At 46.0% G+C, this 22,447-nt stretch overlaps 1 protein-coding gene across 1 annotated transcript in view; it reads right to left on the bottom strand.

Annotated features, from left to right (window-relative positions):
* LOC139416950 (arginine-glutamic acid dipeptide (RE) repeats a) overlaps positions 1-22,447 on the bottom strand; it is a 347,908-nt gene that overhangs the window by 282,806 nt on the left and 42,655 nt on the right. Inside the window, exon 2 of the mRNA XM_071166149.1 lies at positions 3,002-3,100. The gene's annotated coding sequence lies outside the window, so the exon portion shown is untranslated. The remainder of the gene's footprint in view (positions 1-3,001; positions 3,101-22,447) is intronic.

Raw genomic sequence — 22,447 nt, 5'->3', positions numbered from 1 at the left:
ACTGCACTTGAAGAAACTTTCAAAGTTCTTGAAAATGTCCATATTGACTGACCTTCATGTCTTACAGTAATGGACTGTCGTTTTTCTTTGCTTATTTGAGCTGTTCTTGCCATAATATGTACTGGGTCTTTACCAATTAGGGCTATCTTCTGTTTACCCCCCTACCTTGTAACAACACAACTGATTGGCTCAAACGCATTAAGGACATCAATTCCACAAATTAACTTTTAACAAGGCACACTTGTTAATTGAAATGCATTCCAGGTCACTACCTCATGAAGCTGGTTGAGAGAAAGCCAAGAGTGTGCAAAGCTGTCATCAAGGCAAAGGGTGGCTACTTTGAAGAATCTTAAATATAAAATATATTTTGATTTGTTAAACACTTTTTTGGTTATAGCATTCATAGTTTTGATTTAAAATTATTATTATAAACTGGGTGGTTCAAGCCCTGAATGCTGATTGGCTGACAGCCGTGGTATATCAGACCGTATACCACGGGTATGACAGAACATTTATTTATACTGCTCTAGTTAAATTGGTAACCAGTTTAAAAGAGCAATAAGGCACATAGAGGGTTTGTGGTATAAGGTCAATATACCACGGTGAAGGGCTGCGTTGTGCCTAAGAACAGCCCTTTGCCATGGTATATTGGCCATATACCACACCCCCTTATACTTAATTCAACAATGTAGAAAATAGTAAAAAATAAAGAAAAACCCTGGAATGAGTAGGTGTGTCCAAACTTTTGACTGGTACTGTTATTCAGGGATGCAAACTAGGTACCTTTTGGCGAAATTCGCCATTTTGAATCCAAAATAGGTGACCTGTGTGATTTGTGTAGATCCGATGAGAAAAGTTTTTTTGGGGGGGGTGGATGACTACGGGCTGTATCGAACAAGTGTAGCAATACTGTATCTGTAGCTGTTATCTGTGGCCTCCAACTGCTCTTAAACGCTAGTAAAACTAAATGCATGCTCTTCAACCGTTCGCTGCCCGCACCCGCCCGCCTAGCATCACCACCCTGGACGGTTCCGACCTAGAATATGTGGACAGCTATAAATACCTAGGTGTCTGGCTAGACTGTAAACTCTCCTTCCAGACTCATATTAAACATCTCCAATCCAAAATCAAAGCTAGAATCGGCTTCCAATTTCGCAACAAAGCCTCCTTCACTCACGCCGCCAAACTTACCCTAGTAAAACTAACTATCCTACCGATCCTCGACTTTGGTGATGTCATCTACAAAATAGCCTCCAACACTCTATCTACTCAGCAAATTGGATGCAGTCTATCACAGTGCCATCCATTTTGTTATCAAATCTCCGTATACCACCCACCACTGCGACCTGTATGCTCTAGTTGGCTGGCCCTCGCTACATATTCGTCGCCAGACCCACTGGCTCCAGGTCACCTATAAGTCTATGCTAGGTAAAGCTCCGCCTTATCTCAGCTCACTGGTCACGATAACAACACCCACCCGTAGCACGCGCTCCAGCAGGTATATCTCACTGGTCATCCCCAAAGCCAACACCCCCTTTGGCCGCCTTTCCTTCCAGTTCTCTGCTGCCAGTGACTGGAATTAATTGCAAAAATCACTGAAGCTGGAGACGTATATTTCCCTCACTAACTTTAAACATCAGCTATCAGAGCAGTTAACCTATCACTGCAGCTGTACATAGTCCATCTGTAAATAGCCCACCCAATCTACCTACCTCATCCCCATACTGTTTTTTATTTACTTTTCTGCTCTTTTGCACACCACTATCACTACTTACACACCTTCATCTGCTCATTCATCACTCCAGTGTTAATCTGCTAAATTGTAATTATTATTTCGCTACTATGGCCTATGTATTGTCTTACCTCCTCACGCCATTTGCACAGACTGTATATAGACTTCCTTTTTTTCTATGTTATGTTATAGTGTTATTGACTGTACTTTTGTTTATTCCATGTTTAACTCTGTGTTGTTGTTTGTGTCACACTGCTGTGCTTTATCTTGACCAGGTCGTAGTTGTAAATGAGAACTTGTTCTCAACTAACCAACCTGGTTAAATAAAGGTGAAATAACTAACCGAGCTGGTTAAATAAAGGTAAAATAACTAACCGAGCTGGTTAAATAAAGGTGAAATAACTAACCGAGCTGGTTAAATAAAGGTGAAATAACGAACCGACCTGGTTAAATAAAGGTGAAATAACGAACCGACCTGGTTAAATAAAGGTGAAATAACTAACCGACCTGGTTAAATAAAGGTGAAATAACTAACCGACCTGGTTAAATAAAGGTGAAATAACTAACCGACCTGGTTAAATAAAGGTGAAATAACTAACCGACCTGGTTAAATAAAGGTGAAATAACTAACCGAGCTGGTTAAATAAAGGTGAAATAACTAACCGAGCTGGTTAAATAAAGGTGAAATAACTAACCGAGCTGGTTAAATAAAGGTGAAATAACTAACCGAGCTGGTTAAATAAAGGTGAAATAACTAACCGAGCTGGTTAAATAAAGGTGAAATAACTAACCGAGCTGGTTAAATAAAGGTGAAATAACTAACCGAGCTGGTTAAATAAAGGTGAAATAACTAACCGAGCTGGTTAAATAAAGGTGAAATAACTAACCGAGCTGGTTAAATAAAGGTGAAATAACTAACCGAGCTGGTTAAATAAAGGTGAAATAACTAACCGAGCTGGTAAAATAACTAACCGAGCTGGTTAAATAAAGGTGAAATAACTAACCGAGCTGGTTAAATAAAGGTGAAATAACTAACCGAGCTGGTTAAATAAAGGTGAAATAACTAACCAAGCTGGTTAAATAAAGGTGAAATAACTAACCCGACCTGGTTAAATAAAGGTGGGGGAAAAAATAAGAAAAAGATCCAATCCTCAGCCAATCACACAACAGAAGGCAGCACACGACTGAAGAGAGAAAAGACGACCAATTTAGTAGTTACAGCGCCAACGTGCGCTCTGGAAAGAGAGTGGAAAGATCCATTTAACTTACAGCAGCGCGTCCCCTGAACGATAACGAAGAAGTAGGTGAGAAGCCTGACCACAGACACCGGGGTGAGACGTGAGACGGCAATGAAGCGTACTTCATGACCTGTAACCGAAAAACAACTGGCATTGGGTAAGGTTTGGCGGTGTGGCGGAACAAGTATTGTTAGCGTTGTTAAATATCATGCTAGCTGGATCGAATTATCCACGTTAGCTAGCCAGAGAAATGTTGAGCAACATTAGCCAACTTAACGGATCAAATCATTTTGTTTATGGTGTGAAAATTAGCTGGCTAATAAAGTCAGAGAGCTAATGTTAGCTAGCTAACGTTACAACATCAGATGAGCTAACGTTAGTAACCTAACCAATTCGCTATAGTATTAACTGGTAACGTTGTACGACTCCTTGCCGTTCCTCAAGTTATAACGCGTGAGTTGCTTACTGGATGGACCCTGGCAACCAATGAAATGTTAACTAGCTAACGAACTAATGTTTTCCCTCCACAGTATGTGGTTAATTATTAGAATGGGAGAATTAGGTGAAAATGAGACTTTGCTTGTTAAACCGTTAAGTGGAGCTGGGCCTGGCTTAAGCTGGATGCCACTATAGAGGTGAAAGAAACCCCACACACTTTACCTCTTTCTCAATACAGTGGATATAAAAGGGTATGAACGTTATTTTTCCACACATGTAGCCTTGTGCACATGATCGATGTCTACTATAGTGGCCACTATAATAGAGCAAAAAATAGAACGCCTGTTTGTTTCATTCATTTCTACATAAGATGTTTTTTTTCCCCCAAGTGCAATATTTATTATTTTAGTTTCTACAAATTGTAAATTAAAAGATACAATTTTTTGCTAAAAATATTATTGATCGATTGACTATGACTTTTCAGATCACCCAGTATTGCGGTCTGCAGAGTTAGCGCCAGGTAAATGTTGCAATTCTTCAGCCATTCCTGAACCTGTGACCAAAAACAAGCTACATATGGACAAGTTGTATGGAAGGTTGTATCCCCCCATATATAGAACATTCTTTTTGTATAATCATTTAAATTGAATAATGTGAAGTTTCGAATCCGGTGTCGTTTTGCGTATCAGTTCATAAACCATATGCCATGGCATCGGTAAATCTCCAACTACTTTGCAATCTATATGGCACTTCTGTCCATTTGTTGGTCCTGAAATTAAACCGGTATATTTTTTTCATTTATCACAATTTAATTTAACCAATTCTGGTCCAATACTTTAGTAGCATACGCTTTTTGACTTCTAGTACTTTTCAATAATCCATTTTCCTCGTCTAGTCTAGTTCGGCTCCACTGCCCCACACTGTGATAATGATCTAGCTGGCTGGCTGTCCACTTTACAGATAATATTCATCTAGCTGGCTGGCTGTCCACTTTACAGATAATATTCATCTAGCTGGCTGGCTGTCCACTTTACAGATAATATTCATCTAGCTGGCTGGCTGTCCACTTTACATATAATATTCATCTAGCTGGCTGGCTGTCCACTTTACAGATGATATTCATCTAGCTGGCTGGCTGTCCACTTTACAGATAATATTCATCTAGCTGGCTGGCTGTCCACTTTACAGATAATATTCATCTAGCTGGCTGGCTGTCCACTTTACAGATAATATTCATCTAGCTGGCTGGCTGTCCACTTTACAGATAATATTCATCTAGCTGGCTGGCTGTCCACTTTACAGATAATATTCATCTAGCTGGCTGGCTGTCCACTTTACAGATAATATTCATCTAGCTGGCTGGCTGTCCACTTTACAGATAATATTCATCTAGCTGGCTGGCTGTCCACTTTACAGATAAAATTCATCTAGCTGGCTGGCTGTCCACTTTACAGATAATATTCATCTAGCTGGCTGGCTGTCCACTTTACAGATAATATTCATCTAGCTGGCTGGCTGTCCACTTTACAGATAATATTCATCTAGCTGGCTGGCTGTCCACTTTACAGATAATATTCATCTAGCTGGCTGGCTGTCCACTTTACAGATAATATTCATCTAGCTGGCTGGCTGTCCACTTTACAGATAATATTCATCTAGCTGGCTGGCTGTCCACTTTACAGATAATATTCATCTAGCTGGCTGGCTGTCCACTTTACAGATAATATTCATCTAGCTGGCTGGCTGTCCACTTTACAGATAATATTCATCTAGCTGGCTGGCTGTCCACTTTACAGATAATATTCATCTAGCTGGCTGGCTGTCCACTTTGCAGATAATATTCATCTAGCTGGCTGGCTGTCAGCTTTACAGATAATATTCATCTAGCTGGCTGGCTGTCCACTTTACAGATGATGATAATATTGATCAAGCTGGCTGGCTGTCAGCTTTACAGATAATATTCATCTAGCTGGCTGGCTGTCCACTTTACAGATGATGATAATATTGATCTAGCTGGCTGGCTGTCCACTTTACAGATGATGATAATATTCATCTAGCTGGCTGGCTGTCAGCTTTACAGATAATATTAATCTAGCTGTCTGGCTGTCCACTTTACAGATGATGATAATATTGATCTAGCTGGCTGGCTGTCCACTTTACAGATAATATTCATCTAGCTGGCTGCGTGTCCACTTTACAGATAATATTCATCTAGCTGGCTGGCTGTCCACTTTACAGATGATGATAATATTCATCTAGCTGGCTGGCTGTCCACTTTACAGATGATGATAATATTGATCTAGCTGGCTGGCTGTCCACTTTACAGATGATGATAATATTGATCAAGCTGGCTGGCTGTCAGCTTTACAGATAATATTCATCTAGCTGGCTGGCTGTCCACTTTACAGATGATGATAATATTGATCTAGCTGGCTGGCTGTCCACTTTACAGATGATGATAATATTCATCTAGCTGGCTGGCTGTCAGCTTTACAGATAATATTAATCTAGCTGTCTGGCTGTCCACTTTACAGATGATGATAATATTGATCTAGCTGGCTGGCTGTCCACTTTACAGATGGTAATATTGATCTAGCTGGCTGGCTGTCCACTTTACAGATGGTAATATTGATCTAACTGGCTGGCTGTCCACTTTACATATGGTAATATTGATCTAGATGGCTGGCTGTCCACTTTACAGATGGTAATATTGATCTAGCTGGCTGGCTGTCCACTTTACAGATGGTAATATTGATCTAGCTGGCTGGCTGTCCACTTTACAGATGATGGTAATATTGATCTAGCTGGCTGGCTGTCCACTTTACAGATGATGATAATATTGATCTAGCTGGCTGGCTGTCCACTTTACAGATGATGATAATATTGATCTAGCTGGCTGGCTGTCCACTTTACAGATGGTGATAACAGTAATGATAACTGTTGCTGGGAAATGTATAGGGCCAGAAAAAATCTATCCTGAAAGTGAACTGCTGACCGGGGGAAGGTGGAACGGACCACTGCTGACCGGGGGAAGGTGGAACGGACCACTGCTGACCGGGGGAAGGTGGAACGAACCACTGCTGACCGGGGGAAGGTGGAACGCACCACTGCTGACCGGGGGAGACATAAAAAGGGGTTTACTTGGCAGTAGTTTCTGTGGGGCATCTCGCTATTGTCTTAAAGTCTATAAGACATCTTTGGGTTTCCACAGACAAAAATGGGCAAATAGTGAGAGGTACAATACTGATAAATGTACTGTACTAAAGCTGCAACATGTAATCTGTCATTCTCATTGAAAGCCAGTCTAAGAAGTTGTATATCTGTTCTATGTTCACTATTTCTATGCTTCCCGTGTATAGATGTTTTGTTTTTTGAATTTTTTTTTTAACTTTCAGTTTTGTACACCGGCTTCAAAACAGCTAAAAATACAATATTTTGGGTTTTGGAAAAATATATTTCACAGCAGTTTAAGATAGTACAATGATTCTCTACACTACACATGCTTGTTCTGTCACACAAACTGAAATTAGGCGAACTGTTTAAAAAAAAAAAAATGCAAATCGGGAAATGGCGGAGCGATTTCTGCATAGTGCATCTTCACAACAAGAAATAACACGTTTCTGTTTTGAGTTTCATGGTTGTTTTTTTTAAAAACATGATCATCGGGTGCATTCCAAACTAATGAAGAAAGCATCTGCTTGTCTTCACTGGTGGATAACAACACACAGCCTAGGGTCTACGTTGTGTTTACATGGACGCTTAAAGAATATTCATTTTAAGGCGGCAGACGGGCGTGCACAAACCATTTGTCAGGATGCGTGTGCGCGCACTAACACGCGTGTTCATTAATCGTTACGGTCAATGCATGTTTTATGAGCCTTTTGTGGCGTGTCGTTCTGATCTGAGACACACATCATAGACCCTCGTCTAGGGTTGTTGTAATGTGACGTGGGTGCAGAGGTAAACGCTAGCTAGAAGAGATAGACGCTAAACGTTAGCTAGCGGGGTGGGGGATGGAGGGATGAGAGGAGGGGTGGGGTGGGGGATGAGAGGGGTGGGGGATGGGAGGAGGGGTGGGGGGTGAGAGGAGGGGTGGGGGATGGAGGGATGAGAGGAGGGGTGAGGGATGGAGGGATGAGAGGAGGGGTGGGGGATGAGAGGAGGGGTGAGGAATGAGAGAAGGGGTGAGGAGTGGAGGGATGAGAGGAGGTGAAGGATGGAGGGATGAGAGGAGAGGTTGGGGATGGAGGAGGATGGAGGGATGACAGGAGGGGAAGACACACATCAGCAGGAGGAGGCAGCAGGGGATACAGAGTCCAGTGAAAGCTAATTACAAAACTCATTAAATAACCTAGCCAGGCTTTGAACAGCTACAACATGTGCACATCTCAAATGGCACCCTATTCCCTATATAGTGCACTACTTTAGACCAGAGCCCTATTCCCTATATAGTGCACTACTTTAGACCAGAGCCCTATTCCCTATATAGTGCACTACAAATCTGGCCTTTATGGAAGAGTCGCAAGAAGAAAGCCATTTCTTAAAGATATCCATAAAAAAAGACGTTCCACTTCATGATTGTGTCCCACTTGTTGTTGATTCTTCACAAAAAAATGCAGTTTTATATCTTTATGTTTGAAGCCTGAAATGTGGCAAAAGGTCGCAAAGTTCAAGGGGGCCGAATACTTTCGCAAGGCACTGTAGACATTCTACACTCTACATTAGAACAGAGCCCTATTCCCTATATAGTGCACTACTATAGACCAGAGCCCTATTCCCTATATAGTGCACTACTTTAGACCAGAGCCCTATTTTGAGGCTTATGGGTCCTGATCAAAAGTAGTGCACTAAATAGGGAATAGGGTGCCATTATGGCTCAACCCTACACAGTGACACCAAGTATCACTACATCACTGTGTTCAGGACTGGTGTCAACATCCTATGATGTACACCACTCACACTTTCCTTTAAATGGCTTGAAAGGCGTCTGTCACGTCTGAATAATCACATTCTTTCTTATAGACGGGGAGAGGAGGAGGGTGAAGACGGGGAGGAGAGGAGGGAGGAGGGTGAAGACGGGGAGGAGAGGAGAGGAGGGTGAAGACGGGGAGGAGAGGAGGGTGAAGACGGGGAGGAGAGGAGGGTGAAGACGGGGAGGAGAGGAGAGGAGGGTGAAGACGGGGAGGAGAGGAGAGGAGGGTGAAGACGGGGAGGAGAGGAGAGGAGGGTGAAGACGGGGAGGAGAGGAGAGGAGGGTGAAGACGGGGAGGAGAGGAGAGGAGGGTGAAGACGGGGAGGAGAGGAGAGGAGGGTGAAGACGGGGAGGAGAGGAGAGGAGGGTGAAGACGGGGAGGAGAGGAGAGGAGGGTGAAGACGGGGAGGAGAGGAGAGGAGGGTGAAGATGGGGAGGAGAGGAGGGTGAAGATGGGGAGGAGAGGAGAGGAGGGTGAAGACGGGGAGGAGAGGAGGAGGGTGAAGACGGGGAGGAGGTGGTCTGGATATATGCATTATGAACAGGTTGTAATAGAACATAAGCCGTAATACATAGACAAACATGGTAGTGTGTTAAGGTGTTCCAGGAGAGAGGTTGGGGGTTGAGTGGCTGGTTACAGAAAGACCACAGCCTGGGCTACCCAGGAAGGTTAGGAAGGGGGTAAACTACCAGGGAGCTGTGGGGAGAGGTGCTGCTGAGGGGAGAGGTGCTGCTGAGGGGAGTGGTGCTGCTGAGGGGAGAGGTGCTGCTGAGGGGAGAGGTGAGGTGCTGCTGAGGGGTTATGAGGAGAGGAGAGCAGGAGGAGAGGAGAGGTGCTGCTGAGGGGAAAGGAGAGGTGCTGCTGAGGGGAGAGGAGGAGAGGAGACAGGAATTAGCTAGCGGGCGCAGTGTGTGCTATGACAACTCGGGCACACTACATGGAGATGGGGGCAGGAAGAGACAGGTAGTTAGTTATATTGGGAGCAGGAGAGGTGAGGATTGAAGAAGGCAGGAAACGGCTGTGTTTGGTGCCGCATGGCCGCTCGTTTTGTTGACTAACCTTGACGGCATTCACCTCCTCTCCTAGCTCTCCTCCTGTGTCTGAACACTTCCTGTGTCTGAACACTTCCTGTGTCTGAACACTTCCTGTGTCTGAACACTTCCTCCCTCAGACCAGACCAGGGGCCTAATAACACCTGACACAACCAACCAACCAATGAAGAACACTGCTTGGAGAGAAAAACAAAACAGAAGAAAAGAAAACATGAATGAATGAAAATGGAATTTAAATACATCCTATGAGCTTTACTATATAAACACCCTGCTTCTATCAGCCATGAACTCTACTGCTCTTATAAACACCCTGCTTCTATCAGCCATGAACTCTACTGCCATTATAAACACCCTGCTTCTATCAGCCATGAACTCTACTGTCCTTATAAACACCCTGCTTCTATCAGCCATGAACTCTACTGCCCTTATAAACACCGTGCTTCTATCAGCCATGAACTCTACTGCCCTTAAACACTCTGCTTCTATCAGCCATGAACTCTACTGCCCTTATAAACACCCTGCTTCTATCAGCCATGAACTCTACTGTCCTTAAACACTCTGCTTCTATCAGCCATGAACTCTACTGCCCTTATAAACACCCTGCTTCTATCAGCCATGAACTCTACTGCCCTTATAAACACCCTGCTTCTATCAGCCATGAACTCTACTGCCCTTATAAACACTCTGCTTCTATCAGCCATGAACTCTACTGCCCTTAAACACTCTGCTTCTATCAGCCATGAACTCTACTGCCCTTATAAACACCCTGCTTCTATCAGCCATGAACTCTACTGTCCTTATAAACACCCTGCTTCTATCAGCCATGAACTCTACTGCCCTTATAAACACTCTGCTTCTATCAGCCATGAACTCTACTGCCCTTAAACACTCTGCTTCTATCAGCCATGAACTCTACTGCCCTTATAAACACCCTGCTTCTATCAGCCATGAACTCTACTGCCCTTATAAACACCCTGCTTCTATCAGCCATGAACTCTACTGCCATTATAAACACCCTGCTTCTATCAGCCATGAACTCTACTGTCCTTATAAACACCCTGCTTCTATCAGCCATGAACTCTACTGCCCTTATAAACACCCTGCTTCTATCAGCCATGAACTCTACTGTCCTTATAAACACCCTGCTTCTATCAGCCATGAACTCTACTGTCCTTATAAACACCCTGCTTCTATCAGCCATGAACTCTACTGCCCTTATAAACACCCTGCTTCTATCAGCCATGAACTCTACTGCCCTTATAAACACCCTGCTTCTATCAGCCATGAACTCTACTGCCCTTATAAACACCCTGCTTCTATCAGCCATGAACTATACTGCCCTTATAAACACTCTGCTTCTATCAGCCATGAACTCTACTGCCCTTATAAACACTCTGCTTCTATCAGCCATGAACTCTACTGCCCTTATAAACACCCTGCTTCTATCAGCCATGAACTCTACTGCCCTTATAAACACCCTGCTTCTATCAGCCATGAACTCTACTGCCCTTATAAACACCCTGCTTCTATCAGCCATGAACTCTACTGCCCTTATAAACACCCTGCTTCTATCAGCCATGAACTCTACTGCCCTTATAAACACCCTGCTTCTATCAGCCATGAACTCTACTGCCCTTATAAACACCCTGCTTCTATCAGCCATGAACTCTACTGCCCTTATAAACACCCTGCTTCTATCAGCCATGAACTCTACTGCCCTTATAAACACCCTGCTTCTATCAGCCATGAACTCTACTGCCCTTATAAACACTCTGCTTCTATCAGCCATGAACTCTACTGCCCTTATAAACACCCTGCTTCTATCAGCCATGAACTCTACTGCCCTTATAAACACTCTGCTTCTATCAGCCATGAACTCTACTGCCCTTATAAACACCCTGCTTCTATCAGCCATGAACTCTACTGCCCTTAAACACCCTGCTTCTATCAGCCATGAACTCTACTGCCCTTATAAACACCCTGCTTCTATCAGCCATGAACTCTACTGCCCTTATAAACACCCTGCTTCTATCAGCCATGAACTCTACTGCCCTTATAAACACTCTGCTTCTATCAGCCATGAACTCTACTGCCCTTATAAAACACTCGGCTTCTATCAGCCATGAACTCTACTGCCCTTATAAACACCCTGCTTCTATCAGCCATGAACTCTACTGCCCTTATAAAACACCCTGCTTCTATCAGCCATGAACTCTACTGTCCTTATAAACACCCTGCTTCTATCAGCCATGAACTCTACTGCCCTTATAAACACCCTGCTTCTATCAGCCATGAACTCTACTGCCCTTATAAACACTCTGCTTCTATCAGCCATGAACTCTACTGCCCTTATAAACACTCTGCTTCTATCAGCCATGAACTATACTGCCCTTACCTTGCTTGAAGAATAGCCAAGCACCAAGCTAACAACTTTAAACAGTAAGGAATTCTAGGACTACTGACATATTAGCATATATACACCATTACAACATTGAAGGTATTTCCTCATTGCTGTGCCAGTTGCTGTACAAAGAGCCAGATTCAATGAGTAGTAGTGGGCAACATGCCAGGGTTTTTAAAGTGGTTTAGTAGCAGCAACAGACTACAGAAGAACATAGACGACAACAACAGCCAATTACAGAGTGAATCTGATGCCTTACACACTGAGCTCCTGACCACGTTTCGATCTCGGGAGGGAGGGATGTAATTTCAACGTTAGAAGAAAATGGTAGCCCGGGTCCCAGATCATTGTAGGGAGTTGGATATACAGCACCTCAACAGATATTTGACCAGGCTAACAAAATGGTCGCACTACCAAAGATGGTAGATAAATAATGATATCCTCCTGATTCCTGCTTACAAGCTAAAAATTAAAGCAGGAAGGACCAGTGACTAGATCAATAATAAAAAAAGTGGTCAGACGAAGCAGTCACTTTAATATCTCTACTTACATGTACATATTACCTCAACGAACCGGTGCTCCCACACATTGACTCTGCACCGGTACCCCCTGTATATAGCCTCCACACTGACTCTGTACCGGTACCTCCCTGTATATAGCCTCCACATTGACTCTGTATCGGTACCCCCTGTATATAGCCTCCACATTGACTCTGTACCGGTGCCCCCTGTATATAGCCTCCACATTGACTCTGTACCGGTACCCCCTGTATATAGCCTTCACATTGACTCTGTACCGGTACCCCCTGTATATAGCGTCCACATTGACTCTGTACCGGTACCCCCTGTATATAGCCTCCACATTGACTCTGTACCGTTACCCCCTGTATATAGCCTCCACATTGACTCTGTAACGTAACACCCTGTATATAGCCTCCACATTGACTCTGTACCGGTACCCCCTGTATATAGCCTCCACATTGACTCTGTACCGGTACCCCCTGTATATAGCCTCCACATTGACTCTGTACCGTAGCACCCTGTATACAGCCTCCACACTGACTCTGTACCGGTACCCCCTGTATATAGCCTCCACATTGACTCTGTACCGGTACCCCCTGTATATAGCCTCCACATTGACTCTGTACCGGTACCCCCTGTATATAGCCTCCACATTGACTCTGTACCGGTACCCCCTGTATATAGCCTCCACATTGACTCTGTACCGGTACCCCCTGTATATAGCCTCCACATTGACTCTGTACCGGTACCCCCTGTATATAGCCTCCACATTGACTCTGTACCGGTACCCCCTGTATATAGCCTCCACATTGACTCTGTACCGGTACCCCCTGTATATAGCCTCCACATTGACTCTGTACCGGTACCCCCTGTATATAGCCTCCACATTGACTCTGTACCGGTACCCCCTGTATATAGCCTCCACATTGACTCTGCACCGGTACCCCCTGTATATAGCCTCCACATTGACTCTGTACCGGTACCCCCTGTATATAGCCTCCACATTGACTGTGTACTGGTACCCCCTGTATATAGCCTCCACATTGACTCTGTACCGGTACCCCCTGTATATAGCCTCCACATTGACTCTGTACCGGTACCCCCTGTATATAGCCTCCACATTGACTCTGTACCGGTACCCCCTGTATATAGCCTCCACATTGACTGTGTACTGGTACCCCCTGTATATAGCCTCCACATTGACTCTGTACCGGTACCCCCTGTATATATCCTCCACATTGACTCTGAACCGGTACCCCCTGTATATAGCCTCCACATTGACTCTGTACCGGTACCCCCTGTATATATCCTCCACATTGACTCTGCATCGGTACCCCTGTATATAGCCTCCACATTGACTCTGTACCAGTACCCCCTGTATATAGCCTCCACATTGACTCTGTACCGGTACCCCCTGTATATAGCCTCCACATTGACTCTGTACCGGTACCCCCTGTATATATCCTCCACATTGACTCTGCATCGGTACCCCTGTATATAGCCTCCACATTGACTCTGTACCAGTACCCCCTGTATATAGCCTCCACATTGACTCTGTACCGGTACCCCCTGTATATAGCCTCCACATTGACTCTGTACCGGTACCCCCTGTATATAGCCTCCACATTGACTCTGTACCGGTACCCCCTGTATATATCCTCCACATTGACTCTGCACTGGTACCCCCTGTATATAGCCTCCACATTGACTCTGTACCGGTACCCCCTGTATATAGCCTCCACATTGACTCTGTACCGGTACCCCCTGTATATAGCCTCCACATTGACTCTGCACCGGTACCCCCTGTATATAGCCTCCACATTGACTCTGTACAGGTACCCCCTGTACCGGCCTCCACATTTACTCTGTACCGGTACCCCCTGTATATAGCCTCCACATTGACTGTGTACTGGTACCCCCTGTATATAGCCTCCACATTGACTCTGTACCGGTACCCCCTGTATATATCCTCCACATTGACTCTGCACCGGTACCCCCTGTATATAGCCTCCACATTGACTCTGTACCGGTACCCCCTGTATATATCCTCCACATTGACTCTGTACCGGTACCCCCTGTATATATCCTCCACATTGACTCTGTACCAGTACCCCCTGTATATAGCCTCCACATTGACTCTGTACCGGTACCCCCTGTATATAGCCTCCACATTGACTCTGTACCGGTACCCCCTGTATATAGCCTCCACATTGACTCTGTATCGGTACCCCCTGTATATATCCTCCACATTGACTCTGCACTGGTACCCCCTGTATATAGCCTCCACATTGACTCTGTACAGGTACCCCCTGTATATAGCCTCCACATTTACTCTGTACCAGTACCCCCTGTATATAGCCTCCACATTGACTCTGTATCGGTACCCCCTGTATATATCCTCCACATTGACTCTGTACCAGTACCCCCTGTATATAGCCTCCACATTGACTCTGTACAGGTACCCCCTGTATATAGCCTCCACATTGACTCTGTACCAGTACCCCCTGTATATAGCCTCCACATTGACTCTGTACCGGTACCCCCTGTATATAGCCTCCACATTGACTCTGTACCGGTACCCCCTGTATATAGCCTCCACATTGACTCTGTACCGGTACCCCCTGTATATAGCCTCCACATTGACTCTGTACCGGTACCCCCTGTATATAGCCTCCACATTGACTCTGTACCGGTACCCCCTGTATATAGCCTCCACATTGACTCTGCACCGGTACCCCCTGTATATAGCCTCCACATTGACTCTGTACCGGTACCCCCTGTATATAGCCTCCACATTGACTGTGTACTGGTACCCCCTGTATATAGCCTCCACATTGACTCTGTACCGGTACCCCCTGTATATAGCCTCCACATTGACTCTGTACCGGTACCCCCTGTATATAGCCTCCACATTGACTCTGTACCGGTACCCCCTGTATATAGCCTCCACATTGACTGTGTACTGGTACCCCCTGTATATAGCCTCCACATTGACTCTGTACCGGTACCCCCTGTATATATCCTCCACATTGACTCTGAACCGGTACCCCCTGTATATAGCCTCCACATTGACTCTGTACCGGTACCCCCTGTATATATCCTCCACATTGACTCTGCATCGGTACCCCTGTATATAGCCTCCACATTGACTCTGTACCAGTACCCCCTGTATATAGCCTCCACATTGACTCTGTACCGGCACCCCCTGTATATAGCCTCCACATTGACTCTGTACCGGTACCCCCTGTATATATCCTCCACATTGACTCTGCATCGGTACCCCTGTATATAGCCTCCACATTGACTCTGTACCGGTACCCCCTGTATATAGCCTCCACATTGACTCTGTACCGGTACCCCCTGTATATAGCCTCCACATTGACTCTGTACCGGTACCCCCTGTATATAGCCTCCACATTGACTCTGTACCGGTACCCCCTGTATATATCCTCCACATTGACTCTGCACTGGTACCCCCTGTATATAGCCTCCACATTGACTCTGTACCGGTACCCCCTGTATATAGCCTCCACATTGACTCTGTACCGGTACCCCCTGTATATAGCCTCCACATTGACTCTGCACCGGTACCCCCTGTATATAGCCTCCACATTGACTCTGTACAGGTACCCCCTGTACCGGCCTCCACATTTACTCTGTACCGGTACCCCCTGTATATAGCCTCCACATTGACTGTGTACTGGTACCCCCTGTATATAGCCTCCACATTGACTCTGTACCGGTACCCCCTGTATATATCCTCCACATTGACTCTGCACCGGTACCCCCTGTATATAGCCTCCACATTGACTCTGTACCGGTACCCCCTGTATATATCCTCCACATTGACTCTGTACCGGTACCCCCTGTATATATCCTCCACATTGACTCTGTACCAGTACCCCCTGTATATAGCCTCCACATTGACTCTGTACCGGTACCCCCTGTATATAGCCTCCACATTGACTCTGTACCGGTACCCCCTGTATATAGCCTCCACATTGACTCTGTATCGGTACCCCCTGTATATATCCTCCACATTGACTCTGCACTGGTACCCCCTGTATATAGCCTCCACATTGACTCTGTACAGGTACCCCCTGTATATAGCCTCCACATTTACTCTGTACCAGTACCCCCTGTATATAGCCTCCACATTGACTCTGTATCGGTACCCCCTGTATATATCCTCCACATTGACTCTGTACCAGTACCCCCTGTATATAGCCTCCACATTGACTCTGTACAGGTACCCCCTGTATATAGCCTCCACATTGACTCTGTACCAGTACCCCCTGTATATAGCCTCCACATTGACTCTGTACAGGTACCCCCTGTATATAGCCTCCACATTTACTCTGTACCAGTACCCCCTGTATATAGCCTCCACATTGACTCTGCACTGGTACCCCCTGTATATAGCCTCCACATTGACTCTGCACTGGTACCCCCTGTATATAGCCTCCACATTGACTCTGCACTGGTACCCCCTGTATATAGTCTCCACATTGACTCTGTACCGGTACCCCCTGTATATAGCCTCCACATTGACTCTGTACCAGTACCCCCTGTATATAGCCTCCACATTGACTCTGCACTGGTACCCCCTGTATATAGCCTCCACATTGACTCTGTACCGGTACCTCCTGTATATAGCCTCCACATTGACTCTGTACCGGTACCCCCTGTATATAGCCTCCACATTGACTCTGTACCGGTACCCCCTGTATATAGCCTCCACATTGACTCTGTACCAGTACCCCCTGTATATAGCCTCCACATTGACTCTGTACAGGTACCACCTGTATATAGCCTCCACACTGACTCTGTACAGGTACCCCCTGTATATAGCCTTCACATTGACTCTGTACCAGTACCCCCTGTATATAGCCTCCACATTGACTCTGTACCGGTACCCCCTGTATATAGCCTCCACATTGACTCTGCACCGGTACCCCCTGCATATATCCTCCACATTGACTCTGCACCGGTACCCCCTGTATATAGCCTCCACATTGACTCTGTACAGGTACCCCCTGTATATAGCCTCCACATTGACTCTGTACAGGTACCCCCTGTATATAGCCTCCACATTGACTGCACTGGTACCCCCTGTATATAGCCTCCACATTGACTCTGTACCAGTACCCCCTGTATATAGCCTCCACATTGACTCTGCACTGGTACCCCCTGTATATAGTCTCCACATTGACTCTGTACCGGTACCCCCTGTATATAGCCTCCACATTGACTCTGTACCAGTACCCCCTGTATATAGCCTCCACATTGACTCTGCACTGGTACCCCCTGTATATAGCCTCCACATTGACTCTGTACCGGTACCTCCTGTATATAGCCTCCACATTGACTCTGTACCGGTACCCCCTGTATATAGCCTCCACATTGACTCTGTACCGGTACCCCCTGTATATAGCCTCCACATTGACTCTGTACCAGTACCCCCTGTATATAGCCTCCACATTGACTCTGTACAGGTACCACCTGTATATAGCCTCCACACTGACTCTGTACAGGTACCCCCTGTATATAGCCTTCACATTGACTCTGTACCAGTACCCCCTGTATATAGCCTCCACATTGACTCTGTACCGGTACCCCCTGTATATAGCCTCCACATTGACTCTGCACCGGTACCCCCTGCATATATCCTCCACATTGACTCTGCACCGGTACCCCCTGTATATAGCCTCCACATTGACTCTGTACAGGTACCCCCTGTATATAGCCTCCACATTGACTCTGTACAGGTACCCCCTGTATATAGCCTCCACATTGACTGCACTGGTACCCCCTGTATATAGCCTCCACATTGACTCTGTACCAGTACCCCCTGTATATAGCCTCCACATTGACTCTGCACTGGTACCCCCTGTATATAGCCTCCACATTGACTCTGTACCGGTACCCCCTGTATATAGCCTCCACATTGACTCTGTACCGGTACCCCCTGTATATAGCCTCCACATTGACTCTGTACCGGTACCCCCTGTATATAGCCTCCACATTGACTCTGTACAGGTACCCCCTGTATATAGCCTCCACATTGACTCTGTACAGGTACCCCCTGTATATAGCCTCCACATTGACTCTGCACTGGTACCCCCTGTATATAGCCTCCACATTGACTCTGTACCAGTACCCCCTGTATATAGCCTCCACATTGACTCTGCACTGGTACCCCCTGTATATAGCCTCCACATTGACTCTGTACCGGTACCCCCTGTATATAGCCTCCACATTGACTCTGTACCGGTACCCCCTGTATATAGCCTCCACATTGACTCTGTACCGGTACCCCCTGTATATAGCCTCCACATTGACTCTGTACCAGTACCCCCTGTATATAGCCTCCACATTGACTCTGTACCGGTACCCCCTGTATATAGCCTCCACATTGACTCTGTACAGGTACCCCCTGTATATAGCCTCCACATTTACTCTGTACCAGTACCCCCTGTATATAGCCTCCACATTGACTGTGTACTGGTACCCCCTGTATATATCCTCCACATTGACTGTGTACTGGTACCCCCTGTATATATCCTCCACATTTACTCTGTACCGGTACCCCCTGTATATATCCTCCACATTGACTGTGTACTGGTACCCCCTGTATATAGCCTCCACATTTACTCTGTACCGGTACCCCCTGTATATAGCCTCCACATTGACTGTGTACTGGTACCCCCTGTATATATCCTCCACATTGACTGTGTACTGGTACCCCCTGTATATAGCCTCCACATTGACTCTGTACCGGTGCCCCCTGTATATAGCCTCCACATTGACTGTGTACTGGTACCCCCTGTATAAAGCCTCCACATTGACTCTGTACCGGTACCCCCTGTATATAGCCTCCACATTGACTCTGCACTGGTACCCCCTGTATATAGCCTCCACATTGACTCTGCACTGGTACCCCCTGTATATAGCCTCCACATTGACTCTGTACCGGTACCCCCTGTATATAGCCTCCACATTGACTCTGTACCAGTACCCCCTGTATATAGCCTCCACATTGACTCTGTACCAGTACCCCCTGTATATAGCCTCCACATTGACTCTGTACCAGTACCCCCTGTATATAGCCTCCACATTGACTCTGTACCGGTACCCCCTGTATATAGCCTCCACATTGACTCTGCACTGGTACCCCCTGTATATATCCTCCACATTGACTCTGCACTGGTACCCCCTGTATATAGCCTCCACATTGACTCTGTATATGGTCTCACTAGTGTTATTTTACTGCTGCTCTTGAATTACTTTTGACTTTTATTTCTTAATCTTATTCATATTTTTTTAACTGCATTGTTGGTTAAGGGCTTGTAAGTAAGCATTTCACTTTAAGGTCTACCTACACCTGTTGTATTCGGCGCATGTGTAATGTACCACTCACTTCCTCTCTCTCCACCAATTACCAGCGGGACTTCCTAACCCAGCACACCTTAACTAGACCAAGAGAGGAAGAGGCGAAGCAAGAGTATTTACTCCGCCCAAAATCTGTCCGTGTAAGATAAGCCCTTTTTATGTATGGAGGTCTATGAGAGTGTCGAATTACGAGAACCTTATTTAAATCAAATAGAAGTTTCGTTAACGTTTACACTGCTGCAAATGTACTGATATAAGCAGATGTGGTAACATCTGACTTAGATGTATCTGTTGTTCACACGCGTATCTGCCCTCTCATTGGCTACAATGGTCCCACATGATCTCGACCTGCCTTCAATCGTTGAGGACATGCATTTCCATTGTTAAGAGTGATCACTCGGCTATCTTGTTAATAACAGTCATCTTTGACTAGACCTCGCCTGCACACTAATCAGTGTGGCGATCTAGGACTGGGAGTATGACAGTGTTTTGTTAGTTACTAGTTTATTGTCCTTTTAAAATTGTATTTATAATCCAAGGATGCGTTGACGTCTGTTAGCTTTAGCCATTCCTTACCATCCTATCAAACCTGATGTACAGTATTTAACTGTTTTCTTTATGCCTTGTCTTAACACAGACCTCTTTCTGTTTATACCATAGTAAAACAATCCACAGCTGCCCTTACTTCACATCAACCCAAAGGAAACCGCATCCCCAAAATGGCCGCCTGCCGTCATCACTGCTGCCCTTACTTCACATCAACCCAAAGGAAACCGCATCCCCAAAATGGCCGCCTGCTGTCATCACTGCTGCCCTTACTTCACATCAACCCAAAGGAAACCGCATCCCCAAAATGGCCGCCTGCTGTCATCACTGCTGCCCTTACTTCATATCAACCCAAAGGAAACCGCATCCCCAAAATGGCCGCCTGCCGTCATCACTGCTGCCCTTACTTCACATCAACCCAAAGGAAACCGCATCCCCAAAATGGCCGCCTGCTGTCATCACTGCTGCCCTTACTTCATATCAACCCAAAGGAAACCACATCCCCAAAATGACTCCCGGCCGTCATCACGGCAGCATATTTAGAAATCAAAAACATAAAACACCGTCAAATACCCAATAAAAAAATGAAATATATTGCGATATATTTGGGACATATCGCCCAGCCCTATCCCCGCGCTTCCCTTTATTCATATCAACCCAAAGGAAACCGCATCCCCAAAATGGCCGCCTGTCATTATCACCGCTGCCCTTACATTCTATCAACCCAAAGGAAACCGCATCCCCAAAATGGCCGCCTGTCATTATCACCGCTGCCCTTACATTCTATCAACCCAAAGGAAACCGCATCCCCAAAATGGCCGCCTGTCGTCATCACCGCTGCCCTTACTTTCTATCAACCCAAAGGAAACCGCATCCCTAAAATGGCCGCCTGTCGTCATCACCGCTGCCCTTACTTTCTATCTACCCAAAGGAAACCGCATCCCTAAAATGGCCGCCTGTCGTCATCACCGCTGCCCTTACTTTCTATCAACCCAAAGGAAACCGCATCCTTAAAATGGCCGCCTGTCGTCATCACCGCTGCCCTTACTTTCTATCAACCCAAAGGAAATCGCATCCCTAAAATGGCCACCTGTCGTCATCACCGCTGCCCTTACTTTCTATCTACCCAAAGGAAACCGCATCCCTAAAATGGCCGCCTGCCGTCATCACCGCTGCCCTTACTTTGTATCAACCTAAAGGAAAGTGATTACCAGGTGATTAGTGTACATTATGAGGCAGATCCATTAACCTTTGAGAAATTGAGTGTGGCTTCTGTGTGCTCTGTGCTTAGCCAAGCATAGCCTGTCTCTACCACCACAGGAAAGAGAGGGATAGAGAGAGGGGGGGGGCAACAGAGAGCGAGAGGTGGGGGGGCGAGAGAGAGAGTACGAGAAAGAGAGAGAAAGGTGGGAGGGCAGAGAGAAAACTGCAGTGTGTGTGACAAGAGAGAACGGCTGAGGCTCCCATTAGGTAAGCACATTGAGCCGTCAGCCTGGAACATTTATCAACAGAGCCGCCCCAGCCCCGTCAGCAGCCGCCATCCTTCCCTCTCAGCCCCACTCTCACGTTCTCCCTTCCCTCCAAGCTCCTCTCTCTTTCACTCCATTTCGGGTCTCCCTTGCACTCTGTTCTCCAGCCCAAATTGTCAGCATCAGCAGTAGCTCAGCCCTTCTTCCCTCCCCGACCCAGCCTCAACACTGGGCCACTGCTATAACAGAGCAGCACTGAGGATGGGGAAAGAAATGGGGGACATTTGGGGGGGGGGGGGCCTCTCTCTCTCTCTCTCAAAATGGTTTTATGTCAGTCTGGGCTGGGTCAGACTCACATCGTCAGGTTTATAGTCAGGGGAAAAGGAGAGAGGAAGCACATGGGGAAAGATTGCGCTAACTTGCAAGCACAACAACTTTGGGAGTACCGACCCCTAGAAATTTGTTGGCTGCCCTCAAGTGGAAAAAGTCGAAAACGCACATTCAGAGGAGAATAATTGTTCGGTCATTATTATTATTATTTTTTGTAAATGGTCATTATTAAGACAATAGAAGCATGACAAAGTGTGTAAATGATTACACAGTGCAGGAAATGAAGAAGTTGATTAAAATGCGGGAAGTGAATGCTGGAATTAAACCATTCATGAAAATGAACAAATGCTGTGTG

This window comes from Oncorhynchus clarkii, chromosome 9, assembly GCF_045791955.1.
Source record: "Oncorhynchus clarkii lewisi isolate Uvic-CL-2024 chromosome 9, UVic_Ocla_1.0, whole genome shotgun sequence".
Taxonomy (NCBI): domain Eukaryota; kingdom Metazoa; phylum Chordata; class Actinopteri; order Salmoniformes; family Salmonidae; genus Oncorhynchus; species Oncorhynchus clarkii.
Note: the sequence above shows the minus strand (reverse complement) of the source record. Positions and strands in the feature narration are given on the sequence as shown.